General features: G+C 38.9%; 1 protein-coding gene and 1 pseudogene across 1 annotated transcript in view; both read left to right on the top strand.

Annotated features, from left to right (window-relative positions):
• TMEM108 (transmembrane protein 108) overlaps window positions 1-20,369 on the top strand; it is a 262,120-nt gene that overhangs the window by 152,730 nt on the left and 89,021 nt on the right. The window lies entirely within an intron of this gene.
• On the top strand, window positions 3,716-4,169 carry LOC126010896 (39S ribosomal protein L30, mitochondrial-like; annotated as a pseudogene).

Below are 20,369 nucleotides of genomic sequence, written 5' to 3'. Positions count from 1 at the left end.
TCTCTTGAAAGGGCAAATATTGCAAAATATTTTATACTATCAACAAAGGGCAAAGCATCATGTTGGGAAGCATTTTAAAATTACTTTTTCTGAGGATGTAAAAATTTGGGGGGATGGTCTGGGAGTGACATGTTAATTTTAAAAATATGCCACAGGGCCAGAGATTACAGTTGGTAGGCTACTTGCCTTGTATGTTGCAGACCTGAGTTCGAACCCTGGCACCCCATAAGTTTCTTTGAGCCTGCAAATAGCATTCTCATAGTGCACGGCCAAGAGTAAGTCCTGAGAACCACTGGGTATGGCCCCCAAACAAAAAATGTTGTAATTTAAGTCTCTTGAAATAAGTTTGGAATGAAGAACAGCTTCAGGATTGGTAGTGAACCTGAAAAACACTAAAGAAGACCTTGGATGCATCAACAAAACTGAATTGACATACTTGGAAATGTCAATTTTATATTTTTTATTCTTCAAACTACAAGTGTGAAAGTGCTATGTTTTTAGAATTCTTCTGACTGATTTTAGATTGCAGAACACTAATTTTATGCTAAAGTAATTTAACCTTTAATATTTCACGTTATGCTTTATTTGCAAGTACATAAAATATGTACTTTTCTATGAGCTGATTGTGAATTGTACAAAATTATGCAAGGATATGTCATTGGAAATTTGCTATGATATGACTTAAATACTGTTTCTCTGGCTACTATCTTTTTCCCCTATACGGAAAAATATTACCTACTATGAGAATTCAGTGAAATCACTTATCATAAGTGCTAAGCAGAGTACCTGGGATCTAATGGAGACCAGATAAACAGAGTATTGATTTTGCATAGTTCTTTTGTAAGGAGTCTAAGCTTCAAATCTGTGGTTTAAGATCAGCAGAGACACTTTTAGGAATAGTATAACATAATTCTTATTCAGATAGAAATACAAGTGAGATCTGTGCCTATCCAATAGCCTGCAAGATCTGAGAGCTGCCTAAAAGAGACTATAAAATAAAAGTTTATAAAATAGACTCTCTAGACCCAACTATGAACATTTCTGTAACCATGGTGCTTAAATAAAGAAGTTATTTTAAAAATAATAAAAAGTATATACGCAGTTAGTTAAAAAAATAAAATAAAATAAACTCTCTTCCCTTGACCCTTCTGAGGACTCCTAAATCTAGAACATTGGTTGTTTGTTTGGGGGCCACATGTAGAAATGTTCAGGGCTTATTCCTGCCTCTGTACTCAGGGATTATCCTGGCAGACTCAGGGAATGATTGGGGTGAAGGCAGGGGTTGAACCTGGGTTGGCAGCATGCAAGTGCTCTACTTTCTATATTATTTTTCCAGTTTTGAGTCATGAGTTTTTTTAATTCTGCCTCAATATATTACTGTCTGGGAGACATTGGTTTCCCTTTGTTTATTAAATGAGAGCAAATATAACACCTATTCTGAATTCTGGAGGGAGTACACAGGAAAATAGCAGCACATAGACACATGATTCCTGCTGTCCATGTTTCTTGCTCTCACCCCATCTCCTGTATTCCTCTCTAACTCTCCTTTTGCACTGAACAAATGTGATATTTTCTTGAAAGTCACTATCAGTTTGAAATATCAGTTTGAAATCCTTGTCAGGATGTCAGGGTATGTTTATTGAGAAACCCTGTTGCAGAAAACTCTAACAGTCATAGCCTTATAAAGAGTCAGTGACTCCACTATAAATTGAAGGAAGTTTCCTGAGGAAAAATGTTTTGCTTTTAGAGTTGGTACATAGGAAATACATGTGGTATAATACCTAACACCATGACAGTCCCCCAAGCACTGTCAGATGTGGCCCCAAACCAAAATTAAATAATGTCAGCCAAACATATAGGAAAAATTCATTATTTACACATTGTACATCTAATAAAGGACTAATAGTCAAGCTATATAAGGACCTTAAATATGTAAAATGTGGCCTACATGAAAGCCAGAATCATCTGAAAAGATTGTATAGCACCATATTGGGTAGATTATTTTAATCCTAGGGGTTCAACCCTCATCTCTACCTGAGATCTGTACTCTTTGCTTTTTTCTCCCTCCGAGATGTCCTATTCTCTCTCTTCCCTTCTCTCTACAATCTCTCTCTCTCTCTCTCTCTCTCTCTCTCTCTCTCTCTCTCTCTCTCTCTGTGTATTTATATTCCCGTCCCCCCATATTCCTCTAAATAAAACTATTTTCCCTTTTTTTTAGGCCATACCCGGTGGTACTCAGGGGTTACTTTTGGCTCTTCACTCAGAAATCACTCCTGGCAGACTCAGAGGAACATATGGGATGCCAGGGATAAAAAAAAACATGTATACCTTGCATGTGGTTGATCCTAGTTTGATCCTCAATAATACATGATGGTCCTTTGAATATCTCAGGGTACATCCCTGGAGTCCCCCAAGCCCCAAGCACTATTGAGGATGGTCCCTAAAGCCCTTGAGCATTGCTAACATGGCCAAGGTAATAATCTCTGGCACAATAGGTCCAGAGCAGTTCTGCATTATCAGGCCCTCACATTGAATCACAAGTCTGGTTGGCTGATTCATTGAGAGGGGCCTGGGCCTCCTGAAATCTGCTTGAGAAACCTACCAACCCCCTCAACAAAAAGACTAGAAAAAAAAATTCTGATAGTAGTAAGAGAAAAATAACTGAGTAAAATGAGTGAGAGTGAGAGGGATAGACTTAGAATGATTATACTCATTTCTGGGATATTTAAAAAGATAGCATGGTATTAATATCCAAAGAGATGAGGACCAGGAGGGCTAGAAGAATGAAACTGGAAGAATTTACATTAAAAAAAATAAGTCAGAAGTAGAACGACAAATATACATTACCTCATTCATGTACAAAATATAAAGAATATATAAGGGATGAAGGATCAATATCTAATAAAAACAAAGTCTTAGGGCTCAAGAGTTAGTTCAGGAAGTAAGGCCCTTGTCTTGGACGTGGTTGATCCTGGTTTGAATGTTTAGTACCACAGATGGTTCCCTAAACACAGACAGGGGTCATTCCTGAGTGAAAAGCCAAGAATAGTCCTGAGTACCACCAAATGAGGCCCATTCCATCTCCAATCCCTCCAAAGAAAACCCTTAGACTCTGACTGCAGAGCTGAGGTTTTCAGAGAAGTGGGATCTAAAGGAGGGGTGGTACTTTGATGGAGAGTTTGTGTGTGAGGCATAGTAACATACACAATCTTATAAACTATTAATTACTTCAATAAAATAAATGACACATAGTAAGAAACCACAAGGAAAAATTTTGAACTCTTTGGAAGTAGTAGCTATTTTAATTCACTTCATCAAATTGTCAATATGTAATTAAGTATATCACTTACCTAGATCTAACTCATATGAAAAGATGAGTAGTTGTCTAGGGTGCTTATATTTTTATGCCCTGTGAGAATCTGCTCAAACAGCCTACCTGTTGGGTTGAGACTTCTATGGATACCAAGTCAATAACATATCTGTCATAGATACTACTTGATTTCTGAATTAGTTTGTTTTTCTAAAATAGAAATTATTTAGGCTTAATGCATTGCCTAAAAGAGTTTCTTCTGAGAGTGAGGCCTGCAGGCTGGGTGCTTTGACTAGGACTTGGTTTCGATACTGGTAGGAGCCAGATGGGGGCCAGGCCCTGCCTCTTGCTGACTTCCCGTGCTCTGTCTCCCAAGTCTCTGCCTCTGCAGAGCTAGCTGCAGCTATGGCTGGGATCTTGCACTCTGCAGTTCAGTGGATCCCAGGCCCACCACAGGCTGTAAGCAAAGGTATGGAATCACTCATTTGTTCTGGTTGGATTCCAAATTGACCACATCAAGAATTCCTGGTAAAGTATTTCAGCCTTCACTAGCAGATCATGAAAAATATGGTGGGATCTCCAGCACCATCATAAACTGCACATTGTCACCTGAATCAAAAGTACAATAAGACAGCCATAGTAGGAAAAAGATAAAATCAAGATGCTTGGATAGAAAAAGTACATACCCTTCATGTTTACAAGAATATCCCCTCCATGAATGCCAGATTGAACGTAGTTAAACATCTGATATGGATCGAGCCCCTGAAGCTCTACCCAAGGAGGACATGGATGCCTCAAGAGCACAGGGAAGCTGATGTTGCATTGGTGTCCAAGCTCTGATGTCAGGCATCTCCAATAAAAGTCAAGTCGTCTTGAGGAGAAAAAAAGTTTCTTCTGAAAATCAGTGATTATTCTCTTTATGTCTCTCACCTCTTCTCACCTATACATTCCTGAGACTAAATGGTACACAAGGGCAAAAGAGGTGAGTACTGTGTTCTAACCCACCCACCCACATGCTCACACATTTTAAACTGCATTCATTTATCACTGAATATTTTTTATTTTAAGAAGTTATTAATTCTAGCCGGAGAGATAGCATGGAGGTAAGGTGTTTGCCTTGCATACAGAAGGACGGTGGTTCGAATCCTGGCATCCCATATGGTCCCTCGTGCCTGCCAGGAGCGATTCCTGAGCAGAGAGCCAGGAGTAACCCCTGAGTGCTGCCGGGTGTGGCCCCAAAACAAAGAAAACAAAACAAACAAACAAAAAAGAATTTGGGGCCGGTGAGGTGGCGCTAGAGGTAAGGTGCCTGCCTTGCAAGTGCTAGCCCAGGAAGGACCACAGTTCGATCCCCTGGTGTTCCATATGGTCCCCCCAAGCCAGGGGCAATTTCTGAGGCTTAGCCAGACGTAACCTCTGAGCATCAAATGGGTGTGGCCCAAACCCCCCCCCAAAAAAAAGTTATTAATTCCAATAAATGCTAGTGGAGCTATTAATTCCGATAAATGTTAGTGATGCCAAATATCTTAATGAAATCATAAATCAAGAAGTCATTGCAGCTTCTTTCACTTGTCCTCACATTGAGTAATCTGCAGTATAGAAGGTTTCCTGCAGAACTAAAGCACCCACTCTGGAAGGGAGAAGTCTTCCTAATCTGGGTTTTTTATTTGTTCCTTTGTTTTGGTCACACCCTTCTGTGCTCAGGTCTTACTTCTAGCTCTGTGCTCAGGGATCACTCTTGGTGATATTTCTTTTCTAAAGTGGGTTTTCTTTTTTTTACTTTCTTTCATTTAAAAAAAAAAAGTTTTATTTTGGGGCCGGGCGGTGGCGCTAAAGGTAAGGTGCGCCTGCCTTGCCTGCGCTAGCCTTGGACGGACCGCGGTTCGATCCCCCGGTGTCCCATATGGTCCCCCAAGCCAGGAGCAACTTCTGAGCGCATAGCCAGGAGTAACCCCTGAGCGTTACCGGGTGTGGCCCAAAAACCAAAAAAAAAAAAAAAAAGTTTTATTTTGGGGCCACACCAAGCGGTACACAGGGGTTACTCCTGGCTCTGTGCTCAAAAATTACTCCTGTCAGGCTTGGGGGACCATATGGGATGTTGAAGATCCAGGGTCACCTGCATTGCTGAGGCAAATGCTGTATCCTCTGTGCTATCGTTCTGGCCTGAGAGATTTTCTTATCTTGGAAAAGAAACATCTGTGAATTTCCTTGAGGTGCAAGAAATACTATAGACCCTACTTATTATTGCATAGACCATCCAATTTTAGAAGTGAACTGATATTTCCAAGTCAATCCATCCCATTTATAGCTTGTGGGCATTAAATTTAGGGGACATAAATTATTATATAGCTAATTATAAGTTTGGTCCATGATTTTATGTGGTTTTTTTAATTCCTTTTTTTTTTTCTGTAGTTTTTTTTTTTGTTTGGTGTTTTTTTTTTGTTTTTGTTTTTTGTTTGTTTTTTGGTTTTTGTTTTTGGGAAGGCACACACAGTGCTCAGGGGTTACTCCTGGCTTTGTACTTAGAAATTGCTCCTGGCTTGGGGGGCCTTATGGGATGCCGGGGATTGAACCTGTGTCCATCCTGGTCAGCCACGTGCAAGGCAAATGCCACTGCTGTGCTACCACTTTGGCCCTTTTGTAGTTTATTTTTTAATGGTACTTTGCAAGGTTCCTCCAAGAAATATACATTTGTTAGCACAGTGGAATGTGAATAGGAACAATCATTACACTGGCTACTGCCTTTGAAAACTTATTGCACCCAAACTTGAAGACACTCATTTTCCTGATGAAGAAAGAGAATTCACTCTGTAATCAGGGAGAATTAAAATGTATATGATCATTTGGGTAACACAGTGAGTAGAAGGTGGTGCTGTCACTTAGTAAATCCTAAAATAGTGTAATGAGTATTACAGTCTTACCCTATGAGGAATCAATCTCAGATGTCAGCAGTACCATAATTGAGTACTATGAGATTTTGCTTGATGCAAATTATCTAGGGATCTAGGCTTAGTGATAGTTCTTATAGCAATAATTCATCATTATGTGTATTTGAGGATAGATCACAAACTACTTTGAATTTATTTTAAGCCACCATTATGTGGAAATGTTCATGTCAACTCAAACAGTGCACTTAATTAAAGCTCATCAGTGAGTCCCAGGTTAATAACTATAGTCTAAAAAGAGACATTAAAATTAAAAAAAACTAAAAATATTTAAAAAAGACATAAATGTGAAAAATTAAATATGTATATATTTTCTTGGGGAGGATGAAAGAGAGGAAGAGCCTCTAAAAAGTGCTTAGAAGGCCTACCTATGGGCCACTCCTGGTGATTCTTGACTAATTTTGTCTGTGGTTCAAAGCAAGTGATGCTTGAAGACACTAGGGATATAATTATCAATGTTAGGGGGGGGCATGTAGTAGTAAGGATTGATCTGGAGTTGTCCACAATGAAATCAAGCTCCTTGGTTTCTATAATCTCTCCTATGTATTCAAAAAATATTTGTTTAAAATAAATAGTAATGTTTCTTTTGTCCCTATCAGGTGAGCATTGTGCTATCGCAAGTTATTCGCAACTTTTGTTCATTCATCAAAAGTTCTGGATTTTACCCATCACTTGAAAAGTGATCTTTCTTACTGAAAGCCAAACTGAACACCAAATCCTTTCCTTTGTTTCTGTTTCTAAGAAGTTATTAGGAGTTAATCCATAAAAAGGAGACCAAATTCATGAATTGGAGCAAAGAAAGTTCTTTAACAAATGGTTCTGAGAAAACTTATTAAGTCTATGCAAAGAAATGAAACTAGATATCTGTCTCACATCATAAACAAAGGTTAATCCAAGATGTGTTTAGGAGCTTAATATCAGACCTGTATCCCAACTAAGAAAACATAGAATGCTCCACAACCTCTGTTGAACTCAAAGGAGTCTTCAATGAAAAGACCCCACTGGTAAGAAAGACAAAAGCAGAAATAAACAAATGGAACTAAACAAAGATTTCTTCAAGGTAAAGGAAATGATGCCCAAATAAAAACACACCCAAATGTATGGGAGAAAATATTAGCATTTACACAAGGAGCTAATCTCCAAGATATTTAAAGCACTTATAGAACTCAGTAAGTTCAAATAAATAGCCCCATGGGTAAGAAAAAGAAAAAAGAAGCTGCATAGACACTTCCTCAAAGATGGCCAACAGGCATAAAAATATTCATAATCACTGATTATCAGGGAAGTGCACACCAAAATTATATTAAAATATTATCTCACAGCAGTAAGCAAGGCCCTAATCAAAAAGAATGGAAACAACCATTGTTTGGGAGGATGTGGTGAAAAGAGTCAGCCAGCTAGTTGTTGAATGAATAGTTGTTGAATGCAACAAGTGATGCTCTCCAACAGCTAAAAATTACTGCTGTAATTTTAATTATATCATTCTCCCTAGCTACAGAGTCTTTTTCTAGTTACTCTGAGTCATTCAAGTATGTTGAGGAAAAAGCTGTTAACTTTCAATTGACTCTTTTGATGGTGTGAGTTCCAAGACCACTTTGGAAACCTGTTAACTATTTCATGAGTTACTTTCTTCTCTTAACTTTGAAACTAAACCAAGGCTGCTGCTGAATTGAATACTCAGCATCTGGGAATGATATATCTTGAGGTCTTCCCAGATCTGGCTTGGATAAATTGAAGGGGGTGTACATCAACTCTTCCATAAACTTTGCTGGTGACTTGTTTTGTAACCCTCTCCCCCAAATTACTTGTTCTGCTCCCTGTGGAAATTGGGTTTTCCTTATGCCCAACTAAATATAGTGTGTGTTCATGGGTATGAAGTCCTTTTCTACTGTCTCATTTTTAGGAGTTCTAATTATTGCCAAATAAATCACTCCCCTGACAATGAGGTCATACTTAGCATTCCTTTAAATGATGAGGATCTCAACTGAATGCTTTGTATCTAGAAAGTGATATTTGTGAAAGCAGTGGAACCTTGCTTGTATTGTTTGTCACCAGACAGTAAGATTTTCCTTTACTCTCTATGCTGATGTGGCCTGGTTCATTTACAATGGGATTGATGAAGGGACTTGCCTTAATTAAAAACTGAGAAAATTTACAGCCTCTCAGGCAGCACACTCAGTTTCCCCTGGACCTGTTGAAAAATATATCATCTAATGGAACTAGAGGGAAAGAATCTTTTACATTTGTTTCTCTAAGTCTCATTCTGTTTTACTTAAGACTGTTCATTTCATGACAGTGCCTTGATTTTCAACTTTCATCAAAAAAATTCACAAATATTCTGATTCTGAAAATGTTAGAAACCCAAAGCAATGACTAGAATCCAAAGGCTATTGAGACACTACCATTTAGGAAGTTTTCATTCTGGAATTTTAATACGTTTTTTCATTAGAATTGATCATTATTAAGAGAGAGAATGAAAAATTTCTGCTTAAAGAGCCTACAGAGCAGCAAAGTATCTTCCAGTGCTTAAGAAACCTTCAAATTGTGTTGATTTGAGAAGTAAAAATACCAGGTAATGTCAGATTGTTTTCTCTCATTTGCTCTGGAATTGAATATACTTAAAGTGTGATGTATATTGGTTTCAGTTCATTGAGTAACAAGTACTTATCAAGTCCCTACTAATCTTCCCCAGAATTGGGAATAGAGCTCTGTAGATACTTTCCTGTTTTTAAGGAGCTTACACTAAGAGGAGGGAAATCACGAGGGAAGCCTGGTGGAATTTCAGGAAGGAAAAACCATCTATTCAAGGCCCAGGAAACATAAGCCTAACAAGACCCTGAATTTCTCTCTGAAATTAGGTATTTTAAAGAAGACATAGAAAGAACAGTAGGTTAGGAGTTCGAAGGCTAAGTATTCACTCAACTAACTGTCCACATAATCTTTTTGTCCTTAATTGTGATAGTTATGGACTTACATATTCTCCAAAGAAGAGTCTACTAGAAATATATAGAAGCTGAATATATATTTGTAAAAGATAATCTTTTTAATATAACTGCATTGAATGTGGGGAAAAATAAAACAGGTACTATTACCTCATATCTTATTCAAATTCTTATTCACATTCTTTTTACATACTAAATATTTGAGGTTATATCAGTCTCAAGTCAGACTAGACATATGTTAAATATTCAGTGTGGACAGATGTGATTAATGGCTCCTATATTGAAATGTGTACTTCTAACATTGTACTTATTATTTTCTAGCTATTTAGTGTTTCATAATTCTTTATTTGAGACTCTTGAGGCCAGATATAGAATTCGTTATTTTAATATTTTAAAAGGTAATAAATATTTATTATATGTATTCTGTAAAACCCCTAGGAGATCTTGAACAGCATTTCATGATCAAACAAACATTTCAATAGGAAAATTGAATACAACATGATATAAAGGCAAATAAAGAATATGTAAGTTGGGTGTTGTTGCCAGAAGCATTAAACAAAACCTGCAGTTTTCAGAGGTTTTACCTTTTGAAGTTAAAATAGAGGAATGTGGATTATATCTTGAAATGCTATATATAGGTTTGGTATTTATTTACTTGTTCCACTTAATGAAAATCAACCCAAAATTTATATTGCAATCTAGTTTTCTATTAGCTAGTCATAAACATGCATCTTTTTCCATTATTTCAAATCTTAGCAGTGGCAGCTGTCACCATTAAACATAAAGGTGAGCTATAGTATCTAGGCAGAGGACTGCTATATAGAGATATAAAAACACAGGATGCTTAGTCAAATATGAATTTAATATAAACATCAAACAACTTTTGCTATAAATAAGCCCCACACATATCACAAATTTGATTTTAATGGGGTTTCTCTATTTTTAATATACTGATTCTAGTGGATTGATAGCTGCTTCAACAAGCTTTTAGACAATTGCTTCTTGCAAGGCCAGCTAAGGCAGTACAATTTACAAACAACATATACTGAGTTGGTAAGGAAAATAGAATTCTAGATGTTTTCTTTCTAGAATTCATAAAAATTAAGAATGAAAAAAAAAGCATTTACTATGGTTTGTAATCTTCATAGCTTAAGTCATTGCAGAGGAACTTTGAAGGATTCTTGCTAATCTGGGAAATAGTCTTAGATTGTCTTAAAGTCATTTAGAATCTAGTCAGGATTCTAGGCAGAGTCCAGAGGCAGGAGCACCTGCCTTACAAGCGTGAGGCCATGTGTTCAGTCCTCAATGTTGCAATTGTGCACTGAATGCAGTCTTGGTGACCTTGCCTTTTGGGACTCCTGGTGCTGCAAAAGGGCCTACAGTCTCTATATAGACAGAGCAGTCTCTGCAACACTGCTCTCAGGTGTGTGTGCAAACACCACAGATAAAGTCTAAATTCTATCCCTGGTGAACACCACAACAAAAAATGAAAAAGCAATATGCCATGTATGTAACTTCTAATAAGCGTGTGTTAAAGCACCACAACTAAAGAAAGAGTATGACCCTTGAAGAGTGTGGGATCACCACAACCAGATATTTATGGAATCCTACACTCTGTATACAGTTAATGTAGGAACAACAATGGGAAGGAAAATATGGAAAATAAAGAACCTATCAAGTCATATGTCAACAATTACATCATAAAACACTAATTTGGGACATCTTCATCTCTAAGGATTCCAGAAAAAAAATTCAAGAATGGTGAATTAGAATAATCTTTGAATTCTAAAAGTGAGCAATGGGAAGTGAGGGGGGAACTTTGTTGAAAACCTAAATCCTTCTTTAAATACCTCAGAAATTAAGAGATACTCCATGATATTGAGACTAAAGGCACCTTTAAGGAGGAAACAGCACTCTCTAAACAAGTGGAAGTGGAGATAAACAGATGGGACTATATTAAGCTGAGAAGCTTCTGCACCTCAAAGGATTTAGTGATGAGGATACAAAGGCTACCCACAGAATGGGAGAAACTATTCACCCAATACCCATAAGTTAAGGGGCTAATATCTAAGATATACAAGGTGCTGACAGAACTTAACAAGAAAAAATTCTAACCCCATCAAAAAAAAAAGGGGGGGGAGAAGAAATGAACTGACAATTCCTCAAAGAAGAAATACAAATGGCCAAAAGGCACATGAATAAATGCTCTACATCACTAATCTTTAAAGTGATGCAAATCAAAACAGCAATGAGGTACCATCTCATGCCACACACATCACAAAGAACAAAAACAGTGCTGGCAGGGATGTGGGGATAAAGAAACTCTCATTCACCATTGGTAGGAATGCCATCTAGTCCAGACTTTATAGAAAACAATATGGAGATTCCTCCAAAAACTGGAAATTGAGCTCCCGTAGGATCCAGCTATACCACTCCTAGAGATATACCTCAAGAATACAAAAACACAATACAAAAATCCCTTCCTTACACCTATATTCGTTGTAGCTCTGTTTACAATAGCCAGAATCTGGAAACAATCCAGATGCCCTTTAACAGATGAATGGCTAAAGAAACTAATGGGACACTGCAGCCATCAGGAGAGATGAAGTCATGAAATTTTCCTATACATGGATGGACTTGGAAACTATTATCCTGAGTGAAATAAGTCAGAGGGAGAGAGACACACACAGAATAGTCTCACTCATCTATGGGTTTTAAGGAAAATAAAAGACATTATTGTAATAATGCCCAAAGACAATAGAGATGAGGGCTGGAAGGACCGGCTCACAATATGAAGCTCACTACAAAGAGTGGTGAGTGCAGTTAGAGAAATAACTACACTGACAACTATGGTGACAATGTCAGTGAGTGAGAGAAATAGAATGCCTGTTCTGAATACAGATGGGGGATGGGGGGAGGAGGGTGATTGGGGGGCATTGGTGGTAGGAATGTTGCACAGGTGAAGGGGGCATTCTTTTTTTTTTTAATTTTTATTTTGACCATATTGGCTTACATATCTTTCATAGTAGTATTTTAGGTACATATTAACATTGAATCAGGGGAATACCCAGCACCAAATTTGTCCTCCCTCCACCCTCGTTCCCTTCCTGCAACCCATATCCCCTACCATCACCCTCCCCCTCGGGCTGCTAGAGTAAGTGGTCCCCTCTGTGTCTAGCTTACTACTAGTGATCATATATCTGTTTGGTCCTGGCACCCTCCCTTGTTTCCCCCTTTATTTGAGAGGCGGAGCTAGATCGAGTTATGTAGTTTCATTTGAAGGAGAGAAAAGCAATAGAATGGGGTAAAAAATCAAATAAGCTGAAAATGGGCGGAGTCCTTTTAGAGGCTTTCAACCTCAGTTTGAGAGAACACAGGAAAAAGGTAATTGAAACACCGCAACAATACAGAAAGAAATATCAAATAAAATATCCGGTGAGCACTAAAGCAGTAAAGACAAACATCACACAATAGTCCTGAAATCAAACTGGGGGCATTCTTTTTTACAACTAAATCCCAACTATAAACATGTTTGTAATTATGGTGCTTAAATAAAGATTTTGTTTGTTTTTTGGGTCACACCCAGTGATGCTCAAGGGCCACTCCTGGCTATGTGCTCAGAAATCGCTCCTGGCTTGGGGTACTATATGGGACATGGGGGAGATCAAATTGCGGTCCAGCCTAGACTAGTGCAGGCAAGGCAGATGCTTTACCACTTTATCACTTGTGCCATCACTCTGGCCCCAATAAATATTTAAAAATGTGTTTTGGGGGGCCGGAGAGATAGCATGGAGGTAAGGCATTTGCCTTGCATGCAGAATAATGGTGGTTCGAATCCCGGCATTCCTGTGGTCCCCCGTGCCTGCCAGGGCAATTTCTGAGCATAGAGCCAGGAGTGGCTCCTGAGCGCTGCCGAGTGTGACCCAAAAACCAAAAAAAAAAAAAAATTTTTTTTTAAAGAAATTAAGAGATACAAAGAGGAAGGATTGCTGTAAGAACCATCTGATCACTCATGTGCAGAGAGTGGAGGAAAGAAGCCTGCAGAAATATGGACTTTTGACCTGGTAAGTCCTCCCAGCAGCACTGGGAGCTTTATATTTTCCAGGGAGCATTAGAAGCAGGAAGCACATTGAACATAATGAGAGGATTGTCTCATTTAGTATGATGCACTTAGCATCTTCCATACTTTAGCGACATTCTTTCTAATGACTTGGAAAAGTGCTAGACTGCCAGTTTTGGTGACCACTTTACTGTTTGAGATGAGAGACTAAAAGGAAAAGACAAAGACATTCCTTGCATGATCTGGAATCAAGTTACTAGAAACGACATTATTAAAGCAATTGCAAAATCCGAATGTCATTTATTAGATAATTTTGTCATAATTAAAATTCCTAATCATAATTATACAATGGATATATAAGAGAATGACTTTATATCCAGTTTGTGTTGCTGTTGTTTTGAAGGAGTGCTCAGAGGCCTATCAGTATTCAGCCTCATGGCATGAGATCTTAGGCCCGCCAATAAGGTATTACTTAGGTGTGATGGTGCTCAGAGTTACCCCAGTACTTGGGGGCACCATAACTATCCCTGGTAATGTTTAGGGTAGTGTTAAGGCTCTGAAGTACTGGGGGAGGAGGGGAATTCACCATGTACTCCGCCCCTTTTAGTTGTCTCTGTGACCCGTTCCTAGTTTTTTGTTTGTTTGTGGGCCATACCCAGAGGTGCTCAGGGCTTACTCCTGGCTATGTAGTCAGGAATCACTAATGGCAGGCTCAGGAACTGCATGTGGTGCAGGGATCGAACCCAGGTCAGAGTGTTCAGAGTGCCTTACCTACTTACCTACTATACTATCACTCTATCAGGGGTCTCAAACTCAATTTACCTGGGGGCCGCAGGAGGCAAAGTCGGGGTGATCCTTGAGTGCAAAGTCAGTAGTAAGCCTTGAATATTGGGGGATGTGACCCAAACAACTAAAACAAAACAAAACAAAAAAGATTCCTCTAGGGAAGGACCACAAAATGTTGTACGGAGGGCCGTTTGTGGCCGTGGGCTGCGGGCCGCGGGCCGCGAGTTTGAGACCCCTGCCTAGCTCCTGTTCCTAGTTTTTAAGGGTAAAGATTATATGTTTTTAAATGACTCAGAACAAATAGCCTCTAACTGTGTGCTTCCAAACTCACTATTGTCAAATGAGTGTGAAAGAGATAGAATTTCATTGTACTGTTTTAATTATCCAGAGAGGGTTTTTTGTTGCTTTCGTAGAAAAGATGGTAGCCTGACATAGTCCAAAAAAGCATGTTCCAAAGGAATAATGTGAAAGAGGGTAAAATCTCCACCTTTCTAAATGAGACACTGACAGATTAGAGAAGCTATAGGTGTCTCTGCCCTTTAAAAGAGGCTATGTGGTATAGTGGTAGAAGCCCTATCCATCAGACATAATCAGCTTTATTGTTCAGTAGGATACTGCAGCCTCCTAACTATTAAAACTTGCTTAACTTTAGATCCCTAATGTATCAAATTGGCATATACTAGCCTGCCTCACAGTCTTGCTGTTAGGATGGAGATGTTGGCAGAGCACCTGGTGGAGATCTCTATTGTAACAGGTGCTCTCCTGTCTCCCCACTCCCCACCCCCCATGAAATGATTTTTGTTTCCATAGAAAGACCATGGCTTACAGGCTGTACAGGAACAGAAAGCAGCAGTCACCAAGTCTCTTGTTATGAGACTTGAGCTCTGTCCCATTTTAAATCATCTAATTACAAACCCCAGGCCTATTCATCAAACTGCTCTGAGCAGTGTTTCCAAGCATGATTGCTTTCTAGGGGCACAATCACGTTGGACAAAACCACTGCAAGCCCTTTATAAAAATCGTTTTATTCCCAGCTGCTGCGCAGCATGAGAAGTAGAATCAGATTATTAGCTTAAAGGTTTGAAAAAGATGAAATTAAGTGTGGACTTTAACCTTGAGACACATGACCTTACAAGACATGGGAGGTAAAAGTATAAAGAAAAATGTGAGAGACTAAAAAAGATAGCTAACTAGAAATCAAAACATGTGCATTGGATTACTGTCTTTGACCAGCTGCTGGTTGTAAAGTGGGCCACTTAGAACATTGCTTTGTTGGTGAGATGGAGATGCTAATGTTTTATACAATTCATAGATAAAATAAATAATCTAGGCTGTGGTGGACTGACAAAGATTGTGTAACACAAAGTCTGGTTCCTCAAATTCTTGTGTTTAGAATTGATGTCCTTGAGAGGCAATTAGAGATGCAGACTTTCTAGGGGCTGGAGAGATAGCACAGCAGTAGAGCATTTGTCTTACATGCAGCTGATCCAGCATGAATAGTGGTTCGAATCCCGACATCCCATATGGTCCCCTGAGCCTGCCAGGAGTGACTGCTGACCACAGAGCCAGGAGTAACCCCTGAGTGCTGCCATGTGTGACCCTAAAACAAAAAAATGCAGACACTCTGACCCCCACCCCAGATTGATCATAATTAATTTACACTTAACAGCGTCTCATGATATTCATATACACAGGAAAATTTGAGAGGCTGGGGTTAAATGTCATTATTTTATTAACTATTAAGGTAGTACTTTTTAAAAGGACTAAGAGGGCTTCACTTAAAACTAGATCTTTTGAATGACCAAAATATTGCTGAACCCACAGGGTCCAATTTTCAATATTTACTTATTTATCTTTTGTTTTTGTTTTTGTTTTTGGTTTGTTTTCGGGCCACACCCATTTGATGCTCAGGCATTACTCCTGGCTAAGCACTCAGAAATTGCCCCTGGCTTGTGGGGACCATATGGGATGCCAGGGGATCAAACCTCGCTTTTTCCTTGGCTAGCGCTTGCAAGGCAGACACCTTACCTCTAGCGCCACCTCACTGGCCCCCCAATGTTCAATATTTATTATTGAATCTATAAAGTATGTCATATATGGGCTTGGAAATCAGTAAATCTCTAAATACATCAAACACATCTTGAATCTGGGGAACGACTTAGTGGTCTAACACTCCTGACTTGTAGGTGCTTCTTAGGGGCCAAGAGTTCGATCTACAGTACTGTTTGAATGTACTGAGTGCAATTCTAGCAGCTCTATATCCTTGGGTTCCCAGTTGCTACAGGAGAGTATTTGATCTCTGGCCCACTGGATTCAAACATGTGCCAACACCACAACTAAAGTATATACGCCTTGGAAAACACTAGAACCAGAAATTGCATGAGCATCGCAAAATGCATGAGTGCATCCCTCAATGAACACCAGAACTGAATGAGAGAGTACAAAAAAGAAGTACCAATGAAGATTACAACAAAGAGAATGGGAAAGGGGAAACAGTTGATGTAGCTTTTGCCTCACTAAGGTCATACAGGAAGTTCTCTGTATTGCCAGTATGATTACTCCTGTGATTTGTCTGCTGTAAATTTAGGTATACTTTTCCTTTATAATACTATCTCCCTGTCCTGGGGGGGGGGGGATTTTCAAAAAAGATTTTATTATTCAAAACTGCTTTTAAAATTGTTTGCTTTCTGACTGTGCTTATGATTACAACACTTGCACAGCAATTTTATGCTCAGTAAGGAAAGCATTCATTTTTTCTGGTGGGGGGAGGGAACGTCCAGCTATGGTCAGAGGTTATTCTTAGCTCTGCTCTCTGGGAACCATATGGGATGCTCATTCGGGATTGAACCATATGGGATTGAAACTGGGTCAGCTGCATGCAAGGCAAATGCCTGATCCACTATACTATTGCTTCAGTCCCAAGGAAAGCACTCTTGATCTTCTCTCAGACACAGTCCACAGGGAACTAGCATAGATTCCACTGATAATTTTATTTTTGTTTGTTTTATAAGCCTCTATACTGTTTTATTTTGGTATTTGGTTTTTGAACCATGCCTGAAGGTGCTCAAGGGTTACTCCTGGTTCTGTGTCAGTAATCACTTCTGAAAGTGCTCAGGTGGCCATATGCAATGGTGGAAGTTAAACCCAGGATGACCTTGTGGGAGGCAAATGTCTTATCCACTTACTATCTTTTGGACACAAGTGTCTTAAGAACTTTAGGTCTCACAGTGGCAACTCTTTGAAGTTGGCCTGGGCACAAACCACATGCATACCAACCTTTTTGGTATAAAGGTAAACAATGCTATTTCCAGAAGTTTGGACAGTCTACTTTTGTTGGAGGCTTTATTGTAGGAAACTATGATAATGTTATGTCAAATGCTGGACCATTCTGAAAGCCTCCAGATATTGCCCTGGAAGAAATGAGGGTGAATATTTTTATTATCATCAAAGCTGTTTCTCATTTTTTATTTCTTTCCCCATTTTTATTGAGGTACCATCATTTACAATATTGGGATTTTTATTATTTCTGTTATTTGGTGGGGGCATACACAATGATGCTCAGAGTTTACTCCTGTCTCTGAACTCAGGAATTACTTCTGGGGTGCTTGGGGGACCATATGGGATGACAAGGATTAAACCCAGGCTGGTCTTGTATAAGGCAAGTGCCCTACCTACTACATGATTGCATTAACCCCTTTACAATATTGTTAATTATACTTTTCATGCATGCATCATTCTAATACATCATACTGTTTTCCTCATAATATTGTGCAGATGCTGGGTTTCTGCTTTTTTCTTTTTGTTTAAAATTATCTAGGTGCATGCTTAATTTATATTTTCCCCTTAATTTCTTAGGAGCATAAACACCTAGAGAAATACATCGCTTTCTTTTTTCTTCTTTTTATATTATCTTTATTTATATTATATATAACTTATATATATTTTATATATATTATATAAAATATTTTATATTATCTTTATTTATATTATCTTTATTTAAGCATCTTGATTACAAACATTATTGTAGTTGGGTTTCAGTCCCTTCACCAGTGCAACATTCCCACCACCAATATTCCCAATTTCTCTCCTCCCCCATCCCTACCTACTCCTCTCATTCTACTTCTCATTCACTAACATTGTCACCATAGTTGCCAGTGTAGTTATTTCTCTAATTGCACCCACCACTCTTTGTAGTGAGCTTCATATCATGAGCCAGTCATTCCAGCCCTTATCTCTATTGTCTCTGGGCATTATTACAATAAAGTCTTCTATTTTATTTTAAAATCCATATATGAGTGAGAACATTTTGTGTCTATCTATCTCCCTCTGACTTATTTCACTCAGCATAATAGATTCCATGTACATCCATGTATAAGAAAATGTCATGACTTTATTGCTCCTGATAGCTGCATAATATTCTATTATGTAAATGTACCACAGTTTCTTTAGCCATTCATCTGTTGAAGGGCATCTTGGTTGTATCCAGAGTCTGGCTATTGTAAATAAAGCTGCAATGAATATAGGTGTGAGGAAGGGATTTTTGTATTGTGTTTTTGTGTTCCTAGGGTATATTCCTAGGAGTGGTATAGCTGGATCATATGGGAGCTCAATTTCCAGGTTTTTGAGGAATCTCCACATTGTTTCCATAAAGACTAGACTAGATGGTATTTCTACCAGCAGTAAATGAGAGTTTCTTTCTCCCCACAACCCCACCAGCACTGATTGTTCTTGCTCTTTGTGTTGTGTGCCTGTCTCTGTGGCATGAGATGGTACCTCATTGCTGTTTTGATTTGCATCTCCCTCATGATTAGTGATGTGGAGCATTTATTCATGTGCCTTTTGGCCATTTGTATTTCTTTTTTGAGGAAGTATCTGTTCATTTCTTCTCTCCATTTTTTTTGATAGGGTTAGATGTTTTTTTCTTGTTAAGTTCTAAGGCATGCTTCTTAATCCAGAGTCTGGCCTTTGTCCTGGAGAGCACTACTTTTATTATTAGCCTATTCAGGCTTTCTTAGGAAAGAAGTCAAAGAGTTAACCCAAAGTCCATTGCTAGGGGCTGGAGCAGTGGCAGTAGAGGTAAGGTGTCTGCTTGCAAGCGCTAGCCTAGGAAGGACTGTGGTTTGAAACCCCCAGTATCAGATATAGTCCCCCCAAGCCAGGAGTGATTTCTGAGCACATAGGCAGGAGTAACCCCTGAGCTTCACCAAGTGTCTCACACACACACACACACACACACACACACGCACACACACACACAAAACAGAAACAAAGTTCATTGCTAATTGGAATTTTGGGCTCTGCCCAATCTCCCATTGGTAAAGTGGAAATAAACCCAAATTACCTCTGCTCATCCTTAGTAGATTAGAGGAAAAGCCCCCAATCCATAGTAAGAATCTTGCTACAAAGAGCAGAGTGCGAGCGGTAATTTGCAGAAAGGCAGATCCCTTTATGAAGTCAAGCGAGAGGAATCTGGCCCTCTTGTGTGATTACCAATTGGGAGAGACTGTGTGTTTCACCTGTGCATGTTTCTGTACTGTTCTTCTCCTGAACCTCTCCTGAGTGGGCCGAGAAGGACCCAGCAAAATCACTCTCCTAGAGTTTCCAGAATCGCTCTCCTAGAGTTTCCAGAAAAGCACGGTGGCTCTGCTTCACTTCATGGCCGCACATTCTTTCTAACAAATGAACCCCACCATAACACGCAGAAAAAAAAAATCACAGTACAAGCGTGACAATGGGGAAACCTCGCAGGCAAACACCAAGCACAGAAAATGAAGATGATAGCTCTGATGACCCAAAAAATACCAACCATCTGATTAACCTCTCAGATAAGGAGTTTAGAATAGAAATATGGAGGATCCTCATGGAAATCAAAGAAAACAGCCGTAGCTGAACAGAACACAAAGATAGAAATCAGAAAACTACAAACTGAAATAACAGATCTGAAAAACATGGTAGCTGAACTGGAAAATACAATGGAAAACCTCTCCAGCAGAGTAACAGGAGCTGAGGACAGAATCAGTGAATTGGAAGATCAAATGAAGAACAACTCCATACAGCAGAAGAGATTGCAAAAGAACCTTAAGGCAAGCGATCATACAATGGTAAAAGTACTCAAAGAATGTGAACAGATGAAAATAGAAGTCTGTGATAAACTCAACAGAAACAACATAAGAATCATTGGAGTCCCAGAGGCCCAGGAAGGGGATCCACAAGAAAATCAACAGTCAAAGATCATCACAGAGAAACTCCCAGAACTAAAGACTGCATGCAATCAAATCCTGCATGCTCGAAGAGTACCAGCTAAAAGAGACCCAAAGAAAAACACC

Source organism: Suncus etruscus, chromosome 6 (genome assembly GCF_024139225.1).
Source record: "Suncus etruscus isolate mSunEtr1 chromosome 6, mSunEtr1.pri.cur, whole genome shotgun sequence".
NCBI lineage: Eukaryota > Metazoa > Chordata > Mammalia > Eulipotyphla > Soricidae > Suncus > Suncus etruscus.
This window is presented reverse-complemented; position numbering and strand designations above follow the sequence as displayed.